The sequence below is a fragment of the Chenopodium album genome, chromosome 3, assembly GCF_948465745.1.
Source record: "Chenopodium album chromosome 3, dcCheAlbu1.1, whole genome shotgun sequence".
NCBI lineage: Eukaryota > Viridiplantae > Streptophyta > Magnoliopsida > Caryophyllales > Amaranthaceae > Chenopodium > Chenopodium album.
In genome coordinates, this window is record NC_137836.1 from 64,801,078 (window position 1) to 64,826,695 (window position 25,618).

At 42.8% G+C, this 25,618-nt stretch overlaps 1 pseudogene across 1 annotated transcript; it reads left to right on the forward strand.

The window, feature by feature from the left end:
• The first annotated feature begins 7,621 nt into the window (after positions 1–7,621).
• Positions 7,622–10,732, forward strand: LOC145614769 (putative purine permease 5 pseudogene; annotated as a pseudogene). Its single transcript, XR_014107148.1, has 2 exons — positions 7,622–7,758; positions 9,214–10,732. The product of XR_014107148.1 is annotated as a putative purine permease 5 pseudogene (transcript).
• The last annotated feature ends 14,886 nt before the right edge of the window (positions 10,733–25,618 follow it).

The following is a 25,618-nucleotide window of genomic DNA, read 5'->3' on the forward strand; positions in this document are numbered from 1 at the left end:
ATGTACTGAAGAAGGAATATGATGTTCAATCTTGATCTCACACACCCGGCAGACAGATGTAAATTTAAACCACTTGTTATTGGATTTGGTTATTCTTCCATGCATTTGTTAACCCGTTGAATGACTTTGAAGCTTAAGGTAGATCAACTCATGTAATTGACATAAATCATCAATCTGCACCACCCCGGGACTTGGCTAATCATGCATGCATGTTTTTTGATCGGAGTATTGATTGGATTGAAGTGTGAGATCAGCCCGAAGGACTTGTATTCGTATTATGGGTTTTATTTCATATGCAAAGTCTTTAAGGTACATGCATACACACAACATACTGAAGCGCTGCTATGTAATCATAGTACAGAAATATGCCACACGAAAGCTTCAGTAAACTGTTGCTTACTCTTTCAAATAAAGCAATTATGAGTATACTACACGATATGTCTGGTCTTCTTGTAAAATCTACAAACCATTTTTATAATATGTTTTTTTTTTTTTTTTTTTTAAATTTTTAATTTTTAGACAATGTTTTAAATATGATTATACTACACGATATGTCCGGTCTTCTTGTAAAATCTATACCCTTCTTAAAAATGCACCTAAAAGTAAATACTTTACCCGTCTCAAATACTACCACCGGTCCAAATTACTCGCAACTTTGGGGTATTATTTGTGAGATATAAAATGTTCTAAAGTTGCGAGTAATTTGGACCGGAGGTAGTAAATTGTTCATTTTTTTATAATTTGTAAGTCATTTCGAATAGGTTGCAAAAATATCATTTTTGGTTACACTCATTTGTCTCATTTTCATTGTTAATTGAGTGTTAGCAAAGGCTAGGGGTGTCAATTCGGTTAAACAATTCGGGTTTGGGTTGGGTTTATCAGTTTCGGGTTATAACGGGTCAGTTTATAACGGGTTGAAATAATAAGCGGGTCAGTTTGGGTCGGTTTTGAAAATTAACGGGTCAGTTCGGTTTGGTTTTTTTAATTGCAGTTTCTATTCGGACCGGGTCCTTATCGGGTCGGGTTCTAGTCGGTTCGAGTCATAATCAATTTGGGTTGAAGCGGGTTGGTTTGAAAACAGTTCAGGTCTTAATCAGGACGGGTCGTAATAGGTTCGGGTCATAATCAGTTTGGGTTTAACTGGGTCAGTTCGAAAATGGGTTTCGGTTCAAAACAGATTGGGTGAAATCGGGTCCAATCATTATCGATTTATCGTTTCAGGTTATAATCGATTTAGATTGAACTTGGTTGGTTTGAAAACGAATTTACCCAATTTGAAGCGGGTTTCTAATCAAATCATATCGGTTTAAATTGAGTCGGATTATCGGGTCGAATTAGTCAGATAACGGGTAGGAACGAGTCATGTTATAATCAAGTCAAGTCATGAATGAGTTGGGTTTATCGAGTAGTGGGTTGAAACAGATTAGATCATAAACATATTGGGTAACACGTTGTAAATGACTCAGTCATAACGGGTTACGGGTTTTAAACGGGTTACGGTTGATAAACGGTTCAGTCACAACGGGTTACGGATTATAACCGGTTCGGTCACAACAGCTTACGGGTTGGAACGATTTAGGTTTATTGGATTTTTATCGGGTTTTAACGGTTTTCGGTTTATAAACAGGTCGGGTTTCTATCGGGTTTTAACGTAATCGGTTTGGGTTGCTTTCAGTTCCGGTTGTAACGGTTTGGCTTGATTACGGGTCGGGTTAGTAACGGTTTGCACAAATTCGGTTCAATTCAGTTTCGGGTTGGAAAAAATTAGGTCGGGTCAGTTTTCGGTTTCCAAAAAACGGGTTTTAAACAGTTCAGTTCTTTTTCGGATTGGTTCGAAACAGTCGGGTCTAACGGTTCGGGTCAGAAACTGACAGCTCTAGCAAAGGCTATTTTCATTGAGCAAAGTTTGTATATAGGCGAAAAAGGACAAACACCAGCAACTTAACAAATCTATCTAATACGAGTAATAAATACGAGGTACTTTTTGTCAAAAAAAAAAAATAAAAATAAATACGAGGTACTGTATTAAAATTGTGGCTAATAAGGCTTAATTTGTAAGGACACTACTTCTCCAACAGACTATTTAGATAGAGAGCACATTCTACCTCCAATCTCCAACTATCCCACATAATTTTCAAGCAAAGTTACTTGCAATTTTATTAAAAAGGGATTTGTCTTTGACTTTTACTCCATCCGTTTTTAAATACTTGCTCCACTTTTCTTTTTCAACCGTTTATAAATACTTGTTCCTGTAGGGAATATTTCAAGCATTACCCTAGTTTGAACACTACTGTGATCATACACTTAAGTACGGTGGCGTCCAAAGGGAAAGAAGAAAGAGCAAAACAGTCGCCAACAAGTTTTAGGAACTTGTAAACCGTTCACAGGGTTAGGTTACACCCCTTAACGATCCTGAGGATCGTTAACTCCAATAGGTCTGGAACCATGACTGGTAGTTCGGGGATGAAGGTACAAATCCAACCTAAAAGAGATTGAACCTGCCCTAATAATAGGCCTCTACTTTATTCTGATCGTATTTATGTGCGCTTTCTAACTAACATACAATCTTTAGGTTAACCCTAAACATGCTTATCTATGTTGGTTGAACATTAATGCACAAATAAAACTATTATTGGCGATCACTTGAATTATAATCAAATTAGCCCTAAACAAGATTATAAATTATCTTATTAAGCGTGATTACAAGTACTACTTCCCTTTAAAATGCATAAAAGGTGTGATCAAGCAATAAAAATAAATATATATCAAGCAACATAATAATCATAATAACAATTATCATAACAATTATAATCATAATAATAATCACAATCATAATCATGTTAAAACATAATAATAGCAAGATCTTAGGCATGATACTAACAAGATTAATAACAAGGAAAATTTGTCAATTACTACCGCAAGTTAATACCACTTTGTAAATTACTACCGCAAATTAAAAAAGTTGTGAATTACTATCGCAAAAAATTTTAAGATGTTGCGATTACTACCAAACTCCCATTACACCCAACTAAGACGTCATTATATCACTTTCACCCATGGTTAAAGCTCTTAACCATGGTCAAACATGGGTTAAATCCCTTAACCATGACGTCATTATATCCCTAACCCATTTTTTTTTTTGGGCTGGTTAAAGCCTTAACCATGGTCAAACATGGGTTAAAGGGATATAATGACGTCATAGTTGGGTTTAATGGGGGTTTGGTCGTAATCGCAACATCTTAAAATTTTTTGCGGTAGTAATTCACAACTTTTTTAATTTGCGGTAGTAATTTACAAAGTGGTATTAATTTGCGGTAGTAATTGACAAATTATCCTAATAACAAACCCTAGCATGTCACTAAACAATAAAAATTAAAACTTTAACCCTAACATGATACTAACAAAAATATTAGGAAGAGAATAGGAAGCATCACAATAATCATAATTATCATATTTGATATTAGAAATTATAGTTATTACCCTAAACATGATACTAGGAAGATCAAAACGTCCTAACATGACATTAGGAATCATAATAACAACCTAGCATGATTTCTAAATCATAATATCAATAAAAATCAATTAAAGCACTTACTTGGATGCCTCGTTTATCTTTCTAATAACAAAATACACACGTTAGTAACTTCAAGAAAAATAATAAACAAAACAATTAAATTAAATAATTGAAAGAGAGATTTGGACCAAACCCCTCTGAAATATCAAACCTTTCACGTCTAGGGCGAAGGCAACTTCGAACTTGACTAGGTGTTTCTAGTGCTTATGTATGAGAAATTGTGTTTGTAAAAAGGGTTGCTTTAGAAAGAGAGAGAGAATCAAGAAATTCTTGATGAGAGTTGATGAGAATTGGAAGAATTAGAAAGAATAAGAATTGATGAGAATTGATGATATTTGATAGAGAGAATTGATGATTGAAAACAGAATTTTAAGAGGCTATTTATAGAGAAAATCGGTCGGATGGATCAAAAAACGAATCAGAGTTTCGACGAGAATAAAACTCGATTAGCGCCAGACGCTGGTCATTAGCAACAGGCGCTGAAGGTTAGCGCCAGACGCTAATGCTTGTCGTCAGACGCTAATAATCATTTTCACGCGTTTTTGTTTTTATCATATCTTTTGATCCAGAACTCTAAATAAGGAAAATAATATGTCGTTGGAAAGCTGTTAAAGTCTACTTTCCAACCCAATTAGAATAAGATTAAAATATTTTGTAAATAAAAAGATATGGACAAAATAGTGGAAGAGTGTCAGTTTTGGATAGAGTTTCATATCTCATTCATATCTTTTTCGTTATAACTTGGATTTAATATTATAATATATCATTGGAAAGATAATTTCAAGATCTATCCAACCATATAAAATTTGGATAAAGATTATGAGGCACGAAAATAAAATTTGAATATATTCCACTTCGTACAAAACAAGGATTCTAAAAAGGAGTAGTTTTATTCAATTTCAAACTCTTTAAAACATAATTATCAATCCTAACTCCATTAGGATTTAAAAGAACCTTCTAGAGTATTCTAGAAAACTATAATCAATCCTAATAGTTTTAGGAATGATAATTAATAATAGGCCCTCCTCTAGATCACTGGGCCGCATATAAAAACCAAACCGGGCCCAGTTTAGTATTTTGGCCATAACTTCCTCATTATTCATCGGAATTGGGCTTATAATATATCGTTGGAAAGGTATTTTCAAACCCCATCCAAATACACTATTATTGGACCCTTATAATGGACCAAACTAAACTGGAATGCACGTTTTTCATAAATAAGATAAGAAATGAAATATTTTCAAAAACAGAAAGAAGTGATATTTTAATAAAAACATCCTCATCACTAGACTTTTCACACTTTCGCTTTGTTCGATAATCAAATGACATAAAAGGTATTCATCACTGGGTTTGGTTTTGGGGAGACACAAATGGGCGTCTACAGTTCCATTTTCTTATTTGGAAAACTTTGACAATGTTAAATTAATTTTCTCAAGCCTAGTATGTGGACCCACAATGATCATATTGTATTATTTTCATATTCTCTCTCCTCCAATTCTCCACACTACTTTTGCATTTTTACATTTTTTATTGTTCACCTACCCCACTACTACTTTTTTCAATATTTCTTAAAACTCGGCACATGGAGAAATGGAGCAAGTATTTAAAAATGGAAGGAGTACAAAAGAGAATTTCAGTTTCACAATAATACTTGTAGTAACTTTGTATGTTAAGTTGGGTCTGTTCATCTAAATTACGCCATACTAATATTCTAAAATAATATGTTCTCATAGAAAAATGATCAAATAAAAAAATAATATTATCTCCGTTTCATAATAACTAAGGGTTGTTCACTTCAGCTTAATTTCAATTCAGTTCAGTTCACTTCAACTCAAATGAGTTCAGTTCAATTTAGCTTCAATCAGTACAATTCAGCTCAGTTCAGTTTCCTTCTCTCGTAAAATATTCATTTCAGTTCAGCTCCAATCAGTATACTATATAGTTCAGTTCCAATCAGTACAACTCAGTTTAGCTCCTAATTTCCTTCTCTCATAAAGTATTCATTTCAGCTCAGTTCAGTTTAATTTAGGTCCTAATTTCCTTCTCTCATAAAATATTCATTTCAGCTTTATTCAGTTCAACTCAATTCAATTCAGCTCCAATTAGTTCAGTTCAGTTCAGTTCAGTATAGCTCCAATCAGTTCAGTTCATTAAATGTAAACAAGCCCTAAGTATATTTATTATAACCTTTTATACTTCTTAATGCTAAGATGTACAGTATATAACTACAAATATTATAATGGTCAAAGTTGTATATTGAGTATTGACAGTGTTGCGATTATTATTTCAGCTTTATCCAATTCAACTCAATTCAATTCAGCTCCAATTAGTTCAGTTCAGTTTAGCTCCAATCAGTTCAGTTCATTAAATGTAAACAAGCCCTAAGTATATTTATTATAACCTTTTATACTCCTTAATGCTAAGATGTACAGTATATAACTACAAATATTATAATGGTCAAAGTTGTATATTGAGTATTGACAGTGTTGCGATTATTATGAAACGAAAGGAGTATCTGGCCCGACCCTTAGGGTGTACAGGGTGAGCAACTGCAAAGGGCCCAAAAGTTAATAGGGCCTCATATCAATTTCATAATATAACAAATAAACTAGCATTATTATTAAGAATCTCCGTAGGTAGCTCAAAGGTCAGATGTTGGAGAATATTTACAAGCGGTTCAAGGTTCGTGAATGACACTCTATCAAATAAAACACTACATAACAATGTAACATACTACATCCGTTAATTGTTATGTGCAACTTTGAAATATTTTATATCTCACAAATAATACCCAAAAGTTGCACATAACATTTAACGGAGGTAGTATATGAAATAAGTACTCCGTATTAAAAGATGTGGCATATTTTTATATGGATTGTCGGATTAAAAATAACTTTATAGCAAGAAAAACGTGGTGAGTTGAGTAAAAAGGCAATACTTTCTGTTAAAACTTAAACATCAAATTTTATTTTATTTTTTTACTTCCTCCGTTACACATTATGTGCAACAAACCTTGTTGCACGTTTCCCAAGACAAAATTTGTTAATAGGTGATTAACAAAGTAAAGACTTTGTGATTAAGGGTAGGAGAGATAAAGGGGGAAAATTAATTAACCACCACTACCACCCGCCAGCAGCAACATCCACCACGCCCACCACCCACATCTACCCACACCCCAAAACCACCACCACCTTATCCCGTAGTCACCATCACACCACCACCAGTCCACTACCCCATCCCGTCTAATCACCATAAGCACCCAAAATCCACTCCAGATAACTCGCATCAACCACGAAATTGCAAAATCCACCACCCGATCGAAATCGCGGAACCCCACCACTTGAGCAAAATCGCGAAAACCCACCACCAGAGCGAAATCGTGGAACCCCACCACCACCCTCACCTATCTTACCCACCACGATCTTTCACAATCGATCCATCCTTCACCAAAATTGCTTTAGATCTGAGATTTCAAGCTTACTCAAATTCTCCTTTTTCCTAATCAATTACCCATCACGCACGCTCCTTTTTTCTGAGCGACTTTGAGAAGGGTAGAAAAGGTCGCAGCGGCTCTGACGAGGGGAGGAGAAAGCGGCGACTCTGTTGAGAGGAGGAGAAAGTGGCGGTGAACTTTCCGGGGAAAAGGGGCGGCGATCAAATAGAGTGGTGCATGGTTGTGGTGTGGTGGGTGTGAGATCCAAAAGAAGAGAGAGAAAAGTGGTGGTGGTGGTGGTGGTGGTGGCTGAGAGGGAGGAGAGAGACAGCGTGGTGGTGGTGTTGGTGGTAGATGTGGTTGTGAGAGGAGAGAGAATGTGGGTTAGGCTTGAATTAACTAATTTAGATTATTAGATTAATAACATGTGATTTGATGTGTTTATTGAAGCTAAATAAGGGTAAATTGGTAATTATGCATAAAAAATTTACTAAAAGAGAAAAGTTTTAGTTTGTTGCACATAATATGTAGCATCAATTTTTGGAAATTGTTGCAAAGGAAGTATATTTATTTGTCAAAACAGTTAAATATCAACTTCGTAATAATGCCCTCAAAAATGAATAAAAAAACCTCGTACGGTACACCACACACAAATAATACTTGCCACAATCTTTTTCTCTCTTCTCTGTTGACTGCTGAGTGCTGACTTCTAGGATCTTCTGCAAATTGATGCTGCAATTTCATAATCTAGGTAAATTCTACTTAATTCTCTTTTTTTAGGGAAATTCTACTTAATTCTCTATTAATGTACGAATTTGTTATTTATTTAAATTGAATTATTATTATTTTTTTTTATTGTGCTTTGAGCTTGTTCTTTGTTGTCTGAGGATTCTAATTAGGTTTTATTCCTCGAAATTTCAATATAATATTGGGTCATTTTTGGGGGACCGGAATTAAATATAGGAACCATGAAAAGAAATTTTGCATTTAAGTTTTACTCCGTATTAGATATGTTCAATTTAATTTGGTATTTTTCTTTTTTTTTTTTTTTTTTTTTTTTTTTTTTTTTTTTTTTTGGGTTATGATATATACTGATTTTAGGGCTGCATATAATGACATAAACATTAGATACATTTCTTTTTAAAGTGATATAAGTTAGGAAGTTTTTGACAAAATCATACTGTAAAGTGATATAAATTAGTACATCAATTGTGTTATTAATTCTTAACTATTCTTGGCCTCAAAAAAAAAAAATTCTTAACTATTCTTAATCTTTTCTTTTTAATTTACCATTATCACATTATTTAGGCCTAATTAATAAGGTTTTGGTAAAAAAACTAAAGATTCATGAAAAGCTTATTCCCCACCAAGTTTCATTGAGATTTTGTAGTTTCCAATTTTTGGAAATGGCCTGGGGCGATCTTCACGAGACTTTTCATGCTTAATAACAATTTTGTACTTACTTCTGTGGTCTAGTTATATAATCAATGGTTGTGTAATTGTGTGTGTATGAGGGGAACCTTAATGTCTTTAAAATCGTTTTGGCTAACTTAGGTGACATTTTTTTAAGATTTAAACTCGAGGAAAAGAATTTGAGATGATGCTTTAGCCAAGGGGCAGTTGACAATGAAGTGAAGGTAGTGAATTAAGGGGTTTCATTCGTGTTCATGGCGGGGACTGGTGAGGTTTTAACCCCCTTTAATCAACTGAGTAGATAAGCTAATTTTGTTAGTTACAAATGTAAAGTGAGAGGAGGAAAAGATAATAGTTGTTTCTGATCTTTCAACTCAATGGAAAATATAGAAGGATATAGAAACTCATAGCTAAAGATTTATGTCATGCCATTATTAACTGTCTAGTCATGAATGACGATGACCAATTATTTGTGCTTAGTATTTTTTATCTAGTGTTTTGTGAGCATGAATCATGCATGCATGCATTGCTGATTCATATGCTAAAATATGTAGCAAGCATTTATAAGATAATCCAAAAATCTGAGTTTTGTTGCGGCTACATGATCTTGCTAATGTATATAGCATGCTTTGCGTTTATGATTGGTTGAAACTTGAACGTCTTGAAACCACGACTGATGGGGTAATATTGATTGGTTATAGAATTTGTTTGTTTTCTTGTTACTTTTGTAAGTAGTTAGTTTATGAAATAGTTTGAGTATTTGCAAATATACTTAATTATTGATGTTATGCAGGAGACATCCTTGTGATCAGATGACAAACCAGGAAGCATTAGCTAGACAAGAAGATTCGCTGAGGGTCTCCATATTAGGGGATAGAGCAATGGAGTCAAACTCGACCTCATCCAATACACTAAGGCATCACATGTCTAACTTAAAGAAGATATTTTGGGAGTTATACAAAGGAAAACCCTTCTCATATTGGATTCTTATACTTCTAAGTGGAGGAGCCATGCTTATTGCATTCCCTGCTTCCAGTCTTTTGTCGCGTGTCTATTATTCCAACGGGGGTAAAAGCAAATGGATTATATCGTGGGTAGCAGTTGCAGGATGGCCATTAACGGTTTTCGCCTTAATTCCTACCTACTTCTTTTGCAACACATTTCCTACGCGGTTGAACTTGAAACTCACTCTTTGTTATGCAGTTGTGGGTTTCTTAAGCGCGGCTGATAACCTGTTGTATGCATATGCATATGCCTACCTTCCAGCATCAACTGCTTCTCTTCTGGCATCTTCATCCCTCATCTTTTCTGCATTATTTGGTTATCTTCTTGTTGGAAACAGGGTAAATGCTTCAATTATAAATTCTGTTGTCATGATTACTGCTGCTTTGACCATTATTGCATTAGATTCAGACTCAGATTTATACGGTAATGTGAGTAAAACCCAGTACACTATGGGATTTATATGGGATATATTGGGATCTGCTCTCCATGGACTCATATTCGCACTTTCTGAGCTATTATTTGTGAAGCTGTTGGGAAGAATCTCGTTCCACGTGGTGCTTGAGCAGCAGGTCATGGTTTCTTTATTTGCATTTATATTTACAACCGCAGGTCTTGTTGTGGATAGCAGTTTCCAAGGAATGGAAGAAGAGGCCAGAAATTTCAAAGGTGGTAAAAGTTCGTATTGCATGGTTCTTGTTTGGGGTGCGATAACATTTCAATTAGGAGTGTTGGGTGCCACAGCAGTGCTGTTTTTAGCATCAACTATGCTTGCAGGGGTTCTAAATGCTGTCAGAGTGCCACTCACAAGCATTGCAGCAGTCATACTGCTAAGTGATCCAATGAGTGGTTTCAAAATACTTTCTTTGGTTGTTACTTTCTGGGGATTTTGCTCTTATATATATGGGAGTAGACCTCCTAAGAAAGATAATCCTGCAGCTCCAATGGACGATGCTGCATCTGGTCTATGATTATTTCATAGACATGTTAATGAAAAACGAGTAATTGACACATGTTTCCGGTGCGTTTACGTTGATAGTGCTATTCTGGTCGGAACATTTAATATCAGAAGTTTAATGATCTACATTTTCACCAATCTTCACAGCAAACTCCTATTCGAGCTTCCTATGTCATAAGTTTGGCTCCTTTATTGCACAATTGCAATTTAGATTGTTTTTCATGCCTTATGGAAAATGTAATTAGGTTGTATATGCTTGCATATTTCTGTTGTATCACAATAATTATGCCTCCCCTATGATAATTTATGATAGCCGATCCCAAAATCATTTTGAGAGTAAGGCTTTGTTGTTTGTCGTTATTGTTGTAAACTTGTATATTAAAGTGGACACAACTTTCTTGTTTTTTCAATGTGGGACAACACTCTCACATGTGGGTTTGTTTATGGGTTTAAGTCCCTTAGCCTTATAAAGTATACACAACAACATTTTCACCCTATGAGTTTCTTCATGGATTCAACACTTTCCTTTACATGTGAGTTGTCCATTATATAGCCCAGTTCACAACTAAACACAACCTGGCTCTGATACCATACTAAAACTTTTGGTTGAGTTGATCCTTTAACACAATCTACTTTAAGTGTTATTGCATTAGATACAAACTTAGATTTAAATGGTAATGTTAGTGAATCCGAATGCACCATGGGATTCATATGCGATATCTTGGGATCTGCTCTACATGGACTTATATATGCTCTTTCCAAGCTAGTGTTTGTGAAGTTCTTAGGAAGAGTGTCATTCCATGTGGTGCTCGAGCAGCAAGTCATGGTTTCAGTATTTTCATTTATGTTTATTGTTTAGGGTATTTTTACCCTGCCACCTGGCCCAATCAGAGGGTGACACGTGTCAGCCTCAGATTGGTCCAAAATGGACCAATCCCTGCTTGACACGTGTCATTCCAGAAATAAAGGGGAAAAGGCGGCCTTGAGGCCCAAATCCCGAGAACGCCGGAAAACGGCGCAGCCCACCAATGATTAGGGTTCAGTGACCTAATCAGGGGCAATTCTCAATGACCCTATAAATAGGGAGATGTCCCTCATTTCGAGGGCACTTTTTACCATTTATTACATTTGCATTCTCTCACATCAGAGAAACACCTGAGCTTGGAATCCGAGCAGATATCCACCTAAATTTCCGTCCTCTTTATTCCTTTTCAAGTTACTAACTTGACCGTCGGAGGCGGAGCTCCAATCACCCGGAGTCTGCGTTATTTTGCAGGTACAGCTCGGCCGGATCATACTTCGTGTTGTAACTCTCCCGAGAGACAAAAACACCCAAAACATTTGGCGCCGTCTGTAGGGAGAGTACCTCGAAGATGGTTCAAGAGTTTGTGCCACCTAACCGTCTGGGTGAAGACCCAGAAGTTTTTACAGACCATGAGGAGGATGAGGATCCTCAGGTCGAAACCTCTACAGCCGAGGATGGCTCTCTCAGAGTCAAGCGCATCCGGCCCAGAGAGACTCTGGAGCGGGGCGCCTCCCAGGCGGGTCCGAGCAGACCCACTGGGCAGCCGGAAGGGGCAACCCAAACGGCAGCTGGATCAGCCCCTGTCACCCGAGACGAACTCATGAGGTTCATGATTAGTTTCAAGGGTGAAATTACAGAGCTGATCACAAAAAGCCGGGCTGGCCCAAGTAAAGGCCAGTCGGCTAAGAAGACTCCTCCAGAGAAGGGGAAGTCAGTCAGAAACCGGCAGCCCACTCCTCATCCAAAGGAGAAGGCAGCCGGGACCATTGATTGGTCGAAGATTCTCCTTCCTGGGAGGAACACCAATAACACTCGCCGGCCCCAACAGCCGGTGAGAAGTAAAAAACCAACTTCTGATGCCCGGGAAATTATTAACCGGAAGAGAAATCAATCGCTGTCTGAGTCGGCTTCAACGTCGAACTTTCCAGACAGCTTCAACAACGTTTCTGCAGGGAGTGCACCCTCCTTGCATGAGAGTCAGACAGGCGGTAATACCGTCCATTCTGGCCCTCATATGATTGGAGCTGTCCCGTATGTGCCTTCTCCGGCTTACGGGCAGTATCCTCCTCACTTCATGCAGCCGACCTTCTTTGGGGGTTAGGCGACATATCCAAATGTCCAGCCATTGGACTGGCAGCTTCGTCTGCTTCGCCTGGGTGAACAACCTTCTGCGTTCACCCGGGAGATAACCGAGGCGGCATAGCCAGCCAAGGTTAAGAATGTGTTGGTTGGTACCTATGATGGCACCACCAATCCGGAAGATCACCTCATGGCTTACACCAACCTCATGTATCTGCAGGGGTTGGACGATGCCGCTTGGTGTCGATGCTTCCCGGCTACATTGAAGGGCATTGCCCAACAATGGTTTGGCAACCTGCCAGCCGGGTCCATAGACAGCTTCAGGAAGCTTGCCTTCCTGTTTGCTTCCAACTTCTCAATGAACATCCCTCCTAAGAAAACAAGCCTTGATTTGAGCACTGTTAAGCAGGGAGAGAGAAGGGCTGCGCTCATATGTCAGGCGGTTCAATCTGATAAGAATTCAGATTCAAGGATTGTCTGACGAGGTAGCTTTTACAGACTTTTTCAAGGGTCTGAGAGACGGGTCGACCTTTAAGTTCGACCTCGTCAGAAAAGGAGCTTTCACCTTACAGGCGGCCATGAGGGAGGCGGAAAGCTACATCCAAGCTACCGACCTCTGCTCGCCTGGTAGCCAGTCGGACTCTAAGAAGTCCGACAAACAGAAAGTCAGCCGGTCAGATCAGCCGGTCAAAAACAAAGAAGAGAGCAAGAAAAGAAAAGAAGTCTGGGCGGTTACTGACTCTGACCAGCCGTCCCAGAAGAAAAAGAAAGAGTTTAAACCGTACGTCCCCAAGTACGAGTTTAACAAAGACTGCAACTCCATCCTCATGGAGGTAAAGGATCGGCTGTCCATTGAGAAGCCGAATCCTATGAAGAGTTCCGTCCAGTCACGGAACAAGAATAAATTCTGTCAGTTCCATGAGGAGGTCGGCCATGACACCAACGACTGCTTCAGTCTTCAGCGTGCGTTGGACCGTCTGGCTGACAAAGGGCTGTTGAAGTCCTACATTTCTAAGTCCCCAGCCGGGGCAAAAAAGAAAAACAAGGGTCAGTCCTCCAAGACTACCCCCAGCCTGCTAGTAGCTCGGATACCGACAAGGAGCCGGTCTACACTATAGCAGGCGGGTTCTCATGTGGTGGCCCTACCATCCGAGGCACCAAGAGCCATCTTCGAAAGATGGATAAAGATGATGATGAGCAGGCGGAAGCCAGCTCCTCCTTCCCAGACGTCTTGATCACTGAGAAGGACAGGGGCAGCGTCCGCCGCCCGCATGATGACCCGGTGGTCATTGAATGTAAGGTTGCCAACCAGCTGGTTGGACGGATCCTTATAGACACCGGCAGCTCATCAGACATCATCAGCCTCCGGTGCCTGCAAAAGCTGAAATACAACGTCGGCAGCATGCATCCGGTCACCCACCCCTTGGTTGGTTTTGGGGGTGGGATGGTCTACCCAGCCGGGAGAATTGACTTACCTATCCGGCTGGGAGAGAAAGGCCAGGGACGACATATGGTCGTCAGATTCTTGGTCGTTGAGGAATTGACCGCCTATAACATCATCCTTGGCAGGCCAACCCTCAACGTAGCCAAGGCCGTAATCATCCCGTCTCTCATGCTCATCAAATATGAGAGGGATGACGGCTCTGTTGGTTCCTTGAATGGGGATCAGAAGACGGCCCGAGAGTGTTATCTCTCAGCCGTCCGAGATACAACGACCCCAGGCGGCCAGGAACCAATAGACCTTGACAACGTCAAGGATGCCGACCCAGTTCCCGCCCCATCAGCAGCCGGGAAGAAAAGAAAGGCTCCCCTGCCGGTGGAGGTGAAGAAAGAGAAAAAATAGCAATCACTGACCGGTGAACGGTCAGACGAGCTCCGTCCCCAACCGGCTGGTGAAAGCATTGATCTCGTTCTGGACGACAGCCATCCAGAACGTACTGTTAAGGTTGGGACGGTAGCTCATGCTACCTTGGGTGCAAGTTTGCACCTTCTGCTGAAAGAATTCAAAGACATTTTTGCCTTTGAAGTGGAAGAGATGTCAGGCGTCAGCCCGAATCTTGCTGTCCACAAGCTCGCCATGGACCCCAAAAAGAAGCCCATCCGGCAAAAGAAAAGAAACCACGGCGAGGAAAGAAGTCAGGCGGCAGCTGCTGAAGTCAAAAAGCTGCTAGACGCCAGGTTCATCCGGCCTTGTAATTTCCCTGACTGGGTGGCCAATGTGGTCCTTGTTAAGAAACCGAATGGGACCTGGCGCATGTGTGTTGACTACACAGACCTCAACAAGGCGTGTCCAAAGGACAGTTACCCGCTTCCAAAGATCGACAGTCTGGTCGATTCAACAGCCGGTCACGCCTTGATGAGCTTTATGGATGCCTACTCCGGCTTCCATCAGATACCCCTGTGGAAGAAAGATCAAGAGAAGACGGCCTTCGTCACTGATCAGGGGCTATTTTGTTATACTGTGATGCCGTTTGGCTTGAAAAATGCGCCTGCCACTTTCCAACGGATGATTAATACGGTCTTCATTAATCAGATTGGGAGGAATGTGGAGGCGTACATTGATGACATGATAGTCAAATCCAAGCTACAGACGGATCACCTTGCTGATCTCCGAGAAACATTCACCACCCTCAGGCGGCATAAGGTTATGTTAAATCCTAAGAAATGCGTCTTTGGTGTTGAGTCTGGGAAGTTTCTCGGATTCCTGATTGATTAAAGGGGGATAGAGGCTAACCCTGAAAAGATACAGGCGGTGATAGACATGAAGTCACCCCGTTCTGTCAAGGAAGTCCAGAGACTCACCGGTTGCCTGGCCGCCTTGGGGAGGTTCCTCAGCCGGTCAGGCGACAAATGCCTCTATTTCTTCCAAGCAATCAGGAAGAAGACCAGATTTGAGTGGGGGGATGATGCTGAGGCGGCGTTCCAGAGGTTGAAAGATCATTTGCACTCTCTGCCTAGGTTGGTCAGTCCTTTGCCTAGAGAGACGTTGTATATGTACCTAGCCGTCTTAGACCATGCCCTCAGTGCCGTTCTCCTTACTGAGAGAGACGGCGTGCAGCTCCCGGTTTACTTCATTAGTCATGTTCTTAAAAACGCTGAACTCCGGTACCCCATGGTTGAGAAATTTGGCCTTGCTTTGTATATGGAATTCAAGAAATTGAAGCCTTACTTTTTGGCACATCCGGTGGTGATCTACACGGACCAGCCACTCAAGCGGCCGATGTCTACCTTGGACTCATCCGGGAGAATGTTGAAATGGGCTATTGAAATGCAAAGTCTTGAAATCACTTACGAACCAAGAAAGGCAGTGAAAGGTCAGGCGTTTGCCGACTTCATTGTAGAAATGACTCGTCCGGTGGCTCCGGATAATCTTGATCAGGTTTGGAAAGTGTATGTAGACGGGAGCTCTACAAAGAACGGCTGTGGTGCAGGCGTAATTTATGAGTCTCCTGAAGGAGACAAATTTGAATATGCACTACGCTTCAAGTTTCAGGCCTCTAACAATGAGGCGGAATATGAAGCCCTGCTAGCCGGCATACGCATGTGTAAGGCGGCAGGGGCCATGAAAATTGACGCCTACTCTGATTCTCAATTGGTCGTTAGCCAGTATGAGGGAAGTTATGAGGCTACCCATCCGGCTATGATCAAATATCTTCAAGCAGTCAAAGAAGAGGCCGGGGCACTTGAGGAATTCCGACTGAATCAGGTGCCTAGGTCTGAAAACAACCAGGCGGATGCATTGTCAAAGCTGGCATCTTCCGCCTGCCATGATACGCCTCGGTCAGTCTTCTGGGAAGTTCTTGAAAAGAGAAGCATCTATGAGGATCCCGTTGGAATTCTGGACCGAAGCTCTACCTGGATGGATGGCATCCGGGCCTATCTTTTAGACGGCACACTTCCTGATTCGCCACAGGAAGCAGCCGTCCTGAAAAAGCAAGCTGCAAGATTCGAGTTGAAAAATGGAGAACTCTTCAAGGAGGGGTTTCTGAAGCCTTTGTTGAAGTGTGTCACCCCAGAAAAGGGGAAAGAAGTTCTCGAAGACTTGCACTCAGGATTCTGCGCCTCTCACATAGGCGGCAGGTCCCTAGCCGTCAGAGCCAGACGACATTACTTTTGGCCCACTCTTGAGGCAGACGCCAAGGAATTGGTGAAAAAATGCGACAAGTGCCAAAAGTTTGGAAAACTTATTCACCGACCGGCTACTGATCTGACGGCCATCCACAGTCCAATCCCGTTTGCAAAGTGGGGCATGGACATTCTAGGTCCTTACACGCCTGCTCCAGGCGGAAAGCGCTATATCTTAGTGGCTGTGGATTATTTCACCAAGTGGGTTGAGGCTGAGGCGGTTAAAAACATCAAGACCTCAGACGTCATTTCCTTCATCTGGAAGAATGTTATCACCCGGTACGGGGTACCCATGTCTATGGTGTTTGATAATGGTCCTCAGTTTGAGACGCCTCAGCTAAAAACTTGGTTGGGAGATCAGGGGATCTCAAGTTATTTTGCATCTGTTGGTCGGCCCCAAGCAAACGGCCAAGTTGAAGCTTTCAACAAAATCATCTCAGACGGCATCAAAAAGAAAATAGAAAGAGCCGGTGGCTTATGGGCAGAAGAATTAATCCATGTCCTATGGGCCATCCGGACAACAGCGAAAGGGGCAACCGGTGAAACCCCATTTCTCATGGTTTACGGTGCTGAAGACGTCTTGCCCATCGAACATTACGAGCTGACTCTCAGAATCATGCTGTATGATGAAGAGGCAAATTGGGAAGCAATGCGCCTGGCATTGGATTCACTCCCAGAACGCCGGGGCAATGCCGCCTTGCGTCATGAGATTTACCGTCTGAGAATGACTAGAGCCTACAACAAAAAAGTACACAAGCGTCCTTTGAAAGTTGACGACTTAGTGTTACGAAAAATGGAGGCAACCGGTAGGGCCAATGAGCTGGGGAAGCTAACCCCAAATTGGGAAGGCCCCTACCGAATCTATGAAGAAGTAAGGGATGGTACCTACCGCCTGGAAACTCCAGACGGCAGGCGTCTGCCTAGAACTTGGAATGTAGACAATCTAAAAAAGTACTACCTCTGAGATTGTAAAATTTTTGTAAACAATGAGTCAATTAATGAAGATTCAGACTTTGTTTGCAAAATTGAGTTATTGTTTGATTATCCATCCGGGTCATACCCAGGCGGATTCCCCATCTACCTGACTAAGTTCGATACTTAGTGAAGGTTACATTTGTTTATCCGCCTGGGTAATGCTCAGATCCCTTGTTTACTTAAGTTGGATACTTTGTTTATTCAACTGCTTAACCATCCGCCTGGGTAATACTCAGACGGATTCTCCATTTTTCTAAACTAAGTTTGATACTTAGCATGATCCGCCTGGGTAATACCTAGACAGACTCGTTTGATTAAAAAACTAAGTTCGATACTTAGTGTAAATTCAACACTGATTAAGAAACTAAGCACAAAAACGTTTAGTGGCTACACAACCGGTCTCAAACAAGACCAGAGGCTAAAATGGCCGGATGGTTGCTCTTTTTATAAAATCGCATGTCCCAACATGGACAAAGGCGTCCGGCGACACCCCTCCAGGTGCAATCGTCGCAGAGAACAGATTATCTGTCGGTTCTTCGTATCCATGCAGACGGCAAAAATTGAACGACCTAATTGGTCAACTCATAGCCGTCTGACCGAAATAACCTACGAAGAAAGAATAAGTCCCTAAATACCGGATGCCCATAGGCATCAGTCGGTCACCGGCTGAAGTTCTCACTTAGGTTATCCATTCCAAAAATTGCACCTCACCCCAATTGGGGCAAGAGTTTAATGGCTATGAAATCTCTACCAAGACGGGCGTAACCCGTCTGGGTAGTGACCGAAACGCCTGTGGGTGTACGGTTGTGCACTTGGTTTGGGGCAATCACTACTGTGATTGATTGACTTACAAACATATCATGCTCTTTGCAGCATCAGACGTTTTCAAGTCAATCAACCAGCTCCAACTGAAACCAATCACACAGCCGTCCAGGGGCAAGGACAGCCAGACTATTGACTAGTTAGGAAAAGAATCGCCGCATGCTTTTCATAAGATAGGCAAAAATTAAAAATTCAAATGCAAAATAATCAAAACCGACTTAGTCGGTGCAATTCATAAAAGTCCATCCAACCAAACGGTTGTAATGGATCAAATGTTAACCGGACCTCGTCCGGGAGAAAGAAATTGTTAATTAACACGGCTCCACAGCCGGTAAATACAAGAATACTCGGCACGCAGGCCGGAAAAAGCAAGTTTTGGCATACAGCCGCTGAATAAGAGAAAGACAAAAGCAAAGATTGGCATACTGCCGCTGAAAAGTCACTTCTGGCCTGCAGACGGAGCCTCCTGGTTTTCCCCCTTCTCCTCATCATCTGAGAGAATTTGGTGCGCTTCGCTGGGACCAGGAAGCTCAGGCGCGGACGGCTCATTGTTGACGAGCCAGGCTTCAAAGGAGGCAGGCTCTGGCTCACCTTGCTCTCTCAAGTACACCACGTACTCGGCATAGCTGTGTGCCATTGTCCAGATGCTATAATCAGCGTCTGGATACAAGGCAACCCAAGCAATCTTCATACGGACGTCGTTGTCAGCATCACTCTCAGCAACAAGGCGGTTTTGATCCGCCTCCAGGGTTGCTGCAAAGTTTTTCTGAGCTTGAGCAGCATCCTTCTCCAGCCTCTCAACCTTGGATTTCAGTTTGCCAAGGTCCGCCTGGGTCTTCTTGAGCGCCTCTTCAGCCTGTTTGGCGCTCTCGTCTGCTTTCTTCTAGGCCTCCTCCGCCCCCTTCTTGGCCGTCTCAGCATCCGTTACCCGCTGGTCGGCCGCCTTCAGATCTAGCTCCAGCTGCTGGATTTTAGACGCCTGTGTCATAATTATTGCTTTAGTTTCAAGTTCATTTACGATAGTTGAGTGGAAAGCAATATTATCAGCGTCTATGGCAGACTTCTTGGCCCTTTTTACCTCTTCCCGTTTGCGGGAATAAGGACATTTGAGCCCGTCCACCCGCAGCATGGCCTGCAAAAAAGCAGGCGGTATAAGAATTACAGGCGGGGTAATTACTTGGAAAAAATAACATGGAATTGACAAGTTTCTTACCTCAGCCAGAAGGGATAGAATGCGTTCAAGATTGAACGTCTCTATCACAGGGATATTGTCCTTATCCCTCTTCCAGACGGCGTCCAGCATGGCCTTGGCGTGCTTCTGGACGTCTGGCCAGCGGGGAGATTGATCTGCACCACAATCAATACGTGATGAGTGCGAAACTAAGGCAGCACCTATTTGTTGCCGACCGTCTGAGGATGACGTTTGTTGGGAGTGGGATTTCACCCGTAAAGGCCACCCCATCTCAAGCGGGGATTCAAAAGGGTTCTTACCTTCAGAGCCGGCCAAGCGGGAAACGCTTGCAGGCGTGGTGAACCCCGCGGCTGATGAGGGGTTGACAAGATCAAGGCACAGGCTGCCGCCTACCTTCTCGAGTCGCCCCGCTATCCGCATCGTCTTAGCCCCGGCTGAGGCGCCAGGAGTTGACGTAGAGGCAGACATTTTTATTTCATTGAGAACGGCTGGGGCCTCCTCTCTAGCCCGTTTGAGATTCTTCTCAAACGATTTCCCAACTTCTCCCCCCTGTGAAAATGAACAAGTAAAGGTTAGTATCCGGGCAAGATAGTTTATAAAATAAACTTAAGAAAGGGTCAGGCGCTCAATACCTTAGCCCTGACCTCGACCGCAGCTTTCTCCGCAAGCTCTTTGCGGATGGCCGCAGAAGACCGCTTGGGAGTTTTCTCCGTCTGCAGCATGTTCAATGCTTCTTCTGCAAAAAGAAAGAAATTGGTCAACATCATAAATCAATACCGATAGAAAAATACTACAGACGGTATGAACTCAGGTGCATACGTTTATTAAACATGTGCCCTAGCCCGCAGGCGGCTAAGAAACATTCATCCCTGAACCAGGCGCTCTTGGGAATCCAGTTCTTAGGGACTTTTATTGTTTCCCTGGTTGACAGATTTGCGTCTGTGAGGCCGAAAAAGTCTGCCTCAATTATTTTGTCAAAGTCTTCCTCTGGGATCCGGGGAAGAGCGCACTTCCTTCACAACAAGTCAGGCTTCTTATTGTACAGACGGAATTCATAATTCTCCCGTCTGGTTGGGGCTGACATCAGGTAGAACCTGTGCTTCCAGCCATCGAACTTGGAGACCTTGTCCAAGGTCATCATATATTGCGGCTGCGTGGTTAGAGTATACCACGCTCTCCAGCCGCCTGGGCTCCTGCTGAGGTAATGCATGCTTGCAAAAGCCTCCCAGCCGGGGTTAAGCCCTTGGAACTCGTAGGCGGCAACATACCCCAGAATGTTGGTCCAGGAGTTGGGGGTAAGTTGCCAGAGCCCCAGGCCGTAGCCTCTCAAAATTGCTTTCACCGCCTGGTGAAGGGGGAAGCGAAGGCCGGCTTTGAACGCCGCCTCATAACAGCCAAAATAGCTGTTGGCGTTCTCTTGATCATCCCCCCAAGCGATGGTGCCCAGCTCAGGCAGCACCCGGATCTTATACCCGTCTCCAAGCGGGTGCATTTTCTTAAAGTTCTCTAAGTTCTCCCCCATTTGGATCCGGTCTTTGGAGGAGACGTGGATGCTGAAGGGATCGTCCTTCTCACTCCATTTTTTCCTTTCTTCCTCCTCGCTATCCGGAAGAGGGGGCAAGTCATCGCTGCTCTCAGAGGTAGAGGCGGAGCTGTCACTCTCCGTCTCCCCCTCACTTTGGTCCATGGGGGCAGAGGCGGCATCGTCGCCGCCTTGGTCACACTCTTCCAAGAAAGAGTCAGCAGGGGTTGAAGGGGCGCGCGGAGGGGATCTCTCCAGAGCCGTCTGGTCTCCCTGACCAGACGTTTCTCCCTCAGGCGTTTGGCCGCCTGAGCCTTCGCTTCTGTAATTTGGATCATTGGCCGTCTGCATTGTCCGAGCCATGGTGTCCTGCACAGACACATAACTGGTCGGAATCCATGGCAAAGGGTGGTCCCAACACCCCGAGCCGACACTCCCAGTCCTTGACTCAGCCGTCCCTGGTGACCGGCTGGACTCTAACCTAGGCTGTGCCGTGTGTGTTGGTGATGCATCCATTTATTGCAAGAAATATGTACAAGCGGTGAACAAAGAAAAGAGCTGAGAGAGACAGAGACGGTACCTTTGGATTTGGTATCTGAAGGAAGGCGGGTCCGGCTGGGTTGCGGAAGAACAAAGTTTCTTGCTTGCGCCTGACTCAAACGGATGACTTTTGCTCTCTCAAAGTTTTTCTCTCTAGAAAATTTTTGTAAAACGTACAAAATTATGAGGGTAAAACGGCTATATATAGAGGGTAAATACGGGGGCATTTCCGTAATTTACCTGAAAGGTGAACGGTTACTCTGTAACGGTAAAATTACCGCCAACCGGAGCATGACATGTGTCACAGATGCCACGTGGCATGCCACGTCACATCTGTGAGGGGCAAATGTTTAGGGTATTTTTACCCTGCCACCTGGCCCAATCAGAGGGTGACACGTGTCAGCCTCAGATTGGTCCAAAATGGACCAATCCCTGCTTGACACGTGTCATTCCAGAAATAAAGGGGAAAAGGCGGCCTTCAGGCCCAAATCCCGAGAACGCCGGAAAACGGCGCAGCCCACCAATGATTAGGGTTCAGTGACCTAATCAGGGGCAATTCTCAATGACCCTATAAATAGGGAGATGTCCCTCATTTCGAGGGCACTTTTTACCATTTATTACATTCGCATTCTCTCACATCAGAGAAACACCTAAGCTTGGAATCCGAGCAGATACCCACCTAAATTTCCGTCCTCTTTATTCCTTTTCAAGTTACTAACTTGACCGTCGGAGGCGGAGCTCCAATCACCCGGAGTCTCCGTTATTTTGCAGGTACAGCTTGGTCGGATCATACTTCGTGTTGTAACTCTCCCGAGGGACAAAAACACCCAAAACATTTACGACATTAGGCCTTCTTGTGGGTAGTAGTTTCCAAGAGATAGAAGAAGAAGCAAGATATTTCAAGGGCAGAAAAAGAACATATTGAAGGTGTTGGGTGCGACATTAGTTCTGTTTTTAACATCAACTATGCTTGCAAAATGCTGTCAGAGTACCGATCACAAGCATTGCTGCTGTCATATGGCTAAATGACCCGATTACTTTATGATCATTCTGCAACTTCTAACTGATTCAGCAATTGACCTATGATCGTTTCATACTTGTTATCAAAATGCGAGTAACAGACTAACAGACATGTGCCGAGGATTTTCCCTGTAGTACTATAATTATTCTGCCTCCATAAATCAAAGTATCGAACACATCAAGAATAACCTTTTTTAGTTATTGAACAATTTGTTGGAAATTTCCGTTTACTACGTGTTATACAAACTTTTGAATATACTTTGCCTTGGTAAGTTTACCAGTCGAAGTTTTTGCCAATTGTCGTATTGATGTTTGATAAGCAAAGCTGAATTAGAATTCAATTTGTATATTAAAGCTCTACAAGTCGATGGCTATGGGATGATCATTTCCACATTTCGTTTCGAACATCTGAGAGATGTAATTCATGGTTGGCCTTGATTGTGGATTAATGTTGAGGCATAAAGTTGCTATCTGTAACACAAATTCCAGCTGCTGTATAAGCTCTTGCCCTGTAGGACATGCAAGACGACGGTCTAAGACATCTTTGGATTTTACTTTCAGTTGGTCATCTGACATGCTTGCTGATAGGCTCAAAATCTGATCTTGTGGGTGTGCTCTCATAAGAACCTCGAGTGCAAGAACGCCAAAGCTATATACATCACACTTTTCTGTTACGAACATGGTGAAAGCTAGCTCTCCAACACAACAACATGCTTAATAATCTCGACTTAATGTGCTTATTTTATCTTTTTATATTGATAGAGTATATATAAACCGATCCTAGGCTTCAACCATCAGCTCAGGATTGGTTTATATACTTTATCAAATATCAAACTTCATACCTGGGGCAAGGTAGCCATATGTTCCAGCAAGTGTAGTCCAGTTAGAAGAATCTGGATTCAGGAACTTTGCGGTGCCAAAGTCTGAGACATGAGGTTTCAGTTGAGAGCACAATAAAACATTTTTACTTGAAATGTCGCGATGGACAACAGGTGGTGTGCAGCCATGGTGCATGTATGCCAAGGCATCAGCAACTCCCTTGATGATTCTGACCCGCTTGTTCCATTCCAGCTCCTTTGCTCCATCGACATTGCCTAAAACATCAGCCAAGCTTCCTCTTTCGATAAACTTGTATACCAAGAATATTATGCTCTCGTGTAGACAAAACCCATAAAACCTCACAACATTCCTATGCCGAATCTCTATCAGGGCTGTCACCTCATTCACGAAACTCCTTGCTGCTACCGCCGCTTTCTCTAAGGTGCTAGCGTTGAGCTTTTTGACCGCTGTTTGGGCCTAGTCCATTGTCCTAAGCCTAGTGACCTGGAATTACGAAAATACCCCTCCATGATCCAGCCCATCATTAGTCAGAGCAAAGTACGGATTTACCCCTAATCTGTCCAATTAAGTACAACTTCTGCCACCGGAAAGTACATCTATAAATAGCTCTCCAATCATTGATGATGGTAACTTTTTCCTAATCCTCTAATCTTCTCTCTCTACTTTCTCTCTCTAGAAAGTACATTCGCTGACTTAAGCATCGGAGGGGCTTTACCGGGTCACACCCCCGGGGCAGTTAACCTTCTTTCTCTTTTGCAGGCCTAGCTCTCGGACAGCAAGGCATAGCTGAAGGACATTCGGACAATCATTGGACATAGATCTAGGACATCTTGATTACCCTTATTACCCTAAGACTCCCAGGAGCATTATGTTTCCAGAAACAGGTGGCGCCGTTTGTGGGGATTGCTAACAAAAAGTCATGGTGAACACTAGGCGTCCCCGCAACACATATCAAGATGCTACTAGAGAAGCTCCGAATCTCTCAGCTTGGAATAAGCATGAAGTTGAGGAAAATATTAGAAGCAAACCCTTATACAAGCTAAGCTCTCATCATTTTACAACTCACTCAAATGAAATGAACAATTCAAGAATCATGGGCAAGCCGAGCCCCCAGCGAGTCTACATTAGGCTCTCGGCATGCCCCACCGAACATCAAGGCCCTCGGCTTGCCTGGCTACCCCCTAGGCATGTCAACATACCCCCTCGGCTTGCCTGGCTACCCCCTCGGCCTGCCAGCATACCCCCTCGGCCTGCCTGACTACCCCCTGGGCATATCAGCATACCCTCTCGGCCTGCCTGGCTACCCCCTCGGCCTGCTAGCATACCCCCTAGGCCTGCTTGGCTACCCCCTCGGCCTGCCAGCATATCCCCTCGGCTTGCCTGGCTACTCCCTTAGCATACCTAGCCGAAGGCCATGCTTCTATCAACCGCCTCGGCATACCTAGCCGAGGGCTATGCCTCTAGCTATCATCTCCTCGATATGCCTAGTCGGGGGATATGCTTCTATTAACCATCTCGGCATGCCCAGTTGAGGGTTATGCTTCTATCGTCTCCTCGGCTTTCTCGGCATGCCTAGCCGAGGGCTATGCCTCTACCATCTCCTCGGCATGTCTAGCCTAGGGATATGCTTCTTTCAACCGCCATTGAAGGCTAGGTTTCCATTATCTCCTCAGCATGCTTAGCCGGGGGCTATTCTTCTATCAACCTCCTCAGCATGCCTCGTCGAGGGCTATGCCTCTATCGTCTCCTTGGCATGCCTAGCCGAGGGCTATGCTTCTATCATCCCCTCGACATGCCTAGCCGAGGGATATGCTTCTATAAAGCCCTCAGCATGCCAAGCCGACTTAACATGCCTAGCTAAGGGTAATGCTAAGGTGCAAGCATCCCTCTTGAAGATGAACTTTACAAGATCAAGGAGGTCATTCACTCGAGGGTCTTCCACTCACAAGTTCCAAATAGAAAGGTCCTCAGCTATCCTTCCCCATCTATCATGAATATCTACAACTCTACAAGGTGGAGCCTACAACCGATATTCTTGGAATGCGGACTTAAGACGTTGTGTCCGAGCAACTTCTCAAATGACAATGATGCCCTAGGG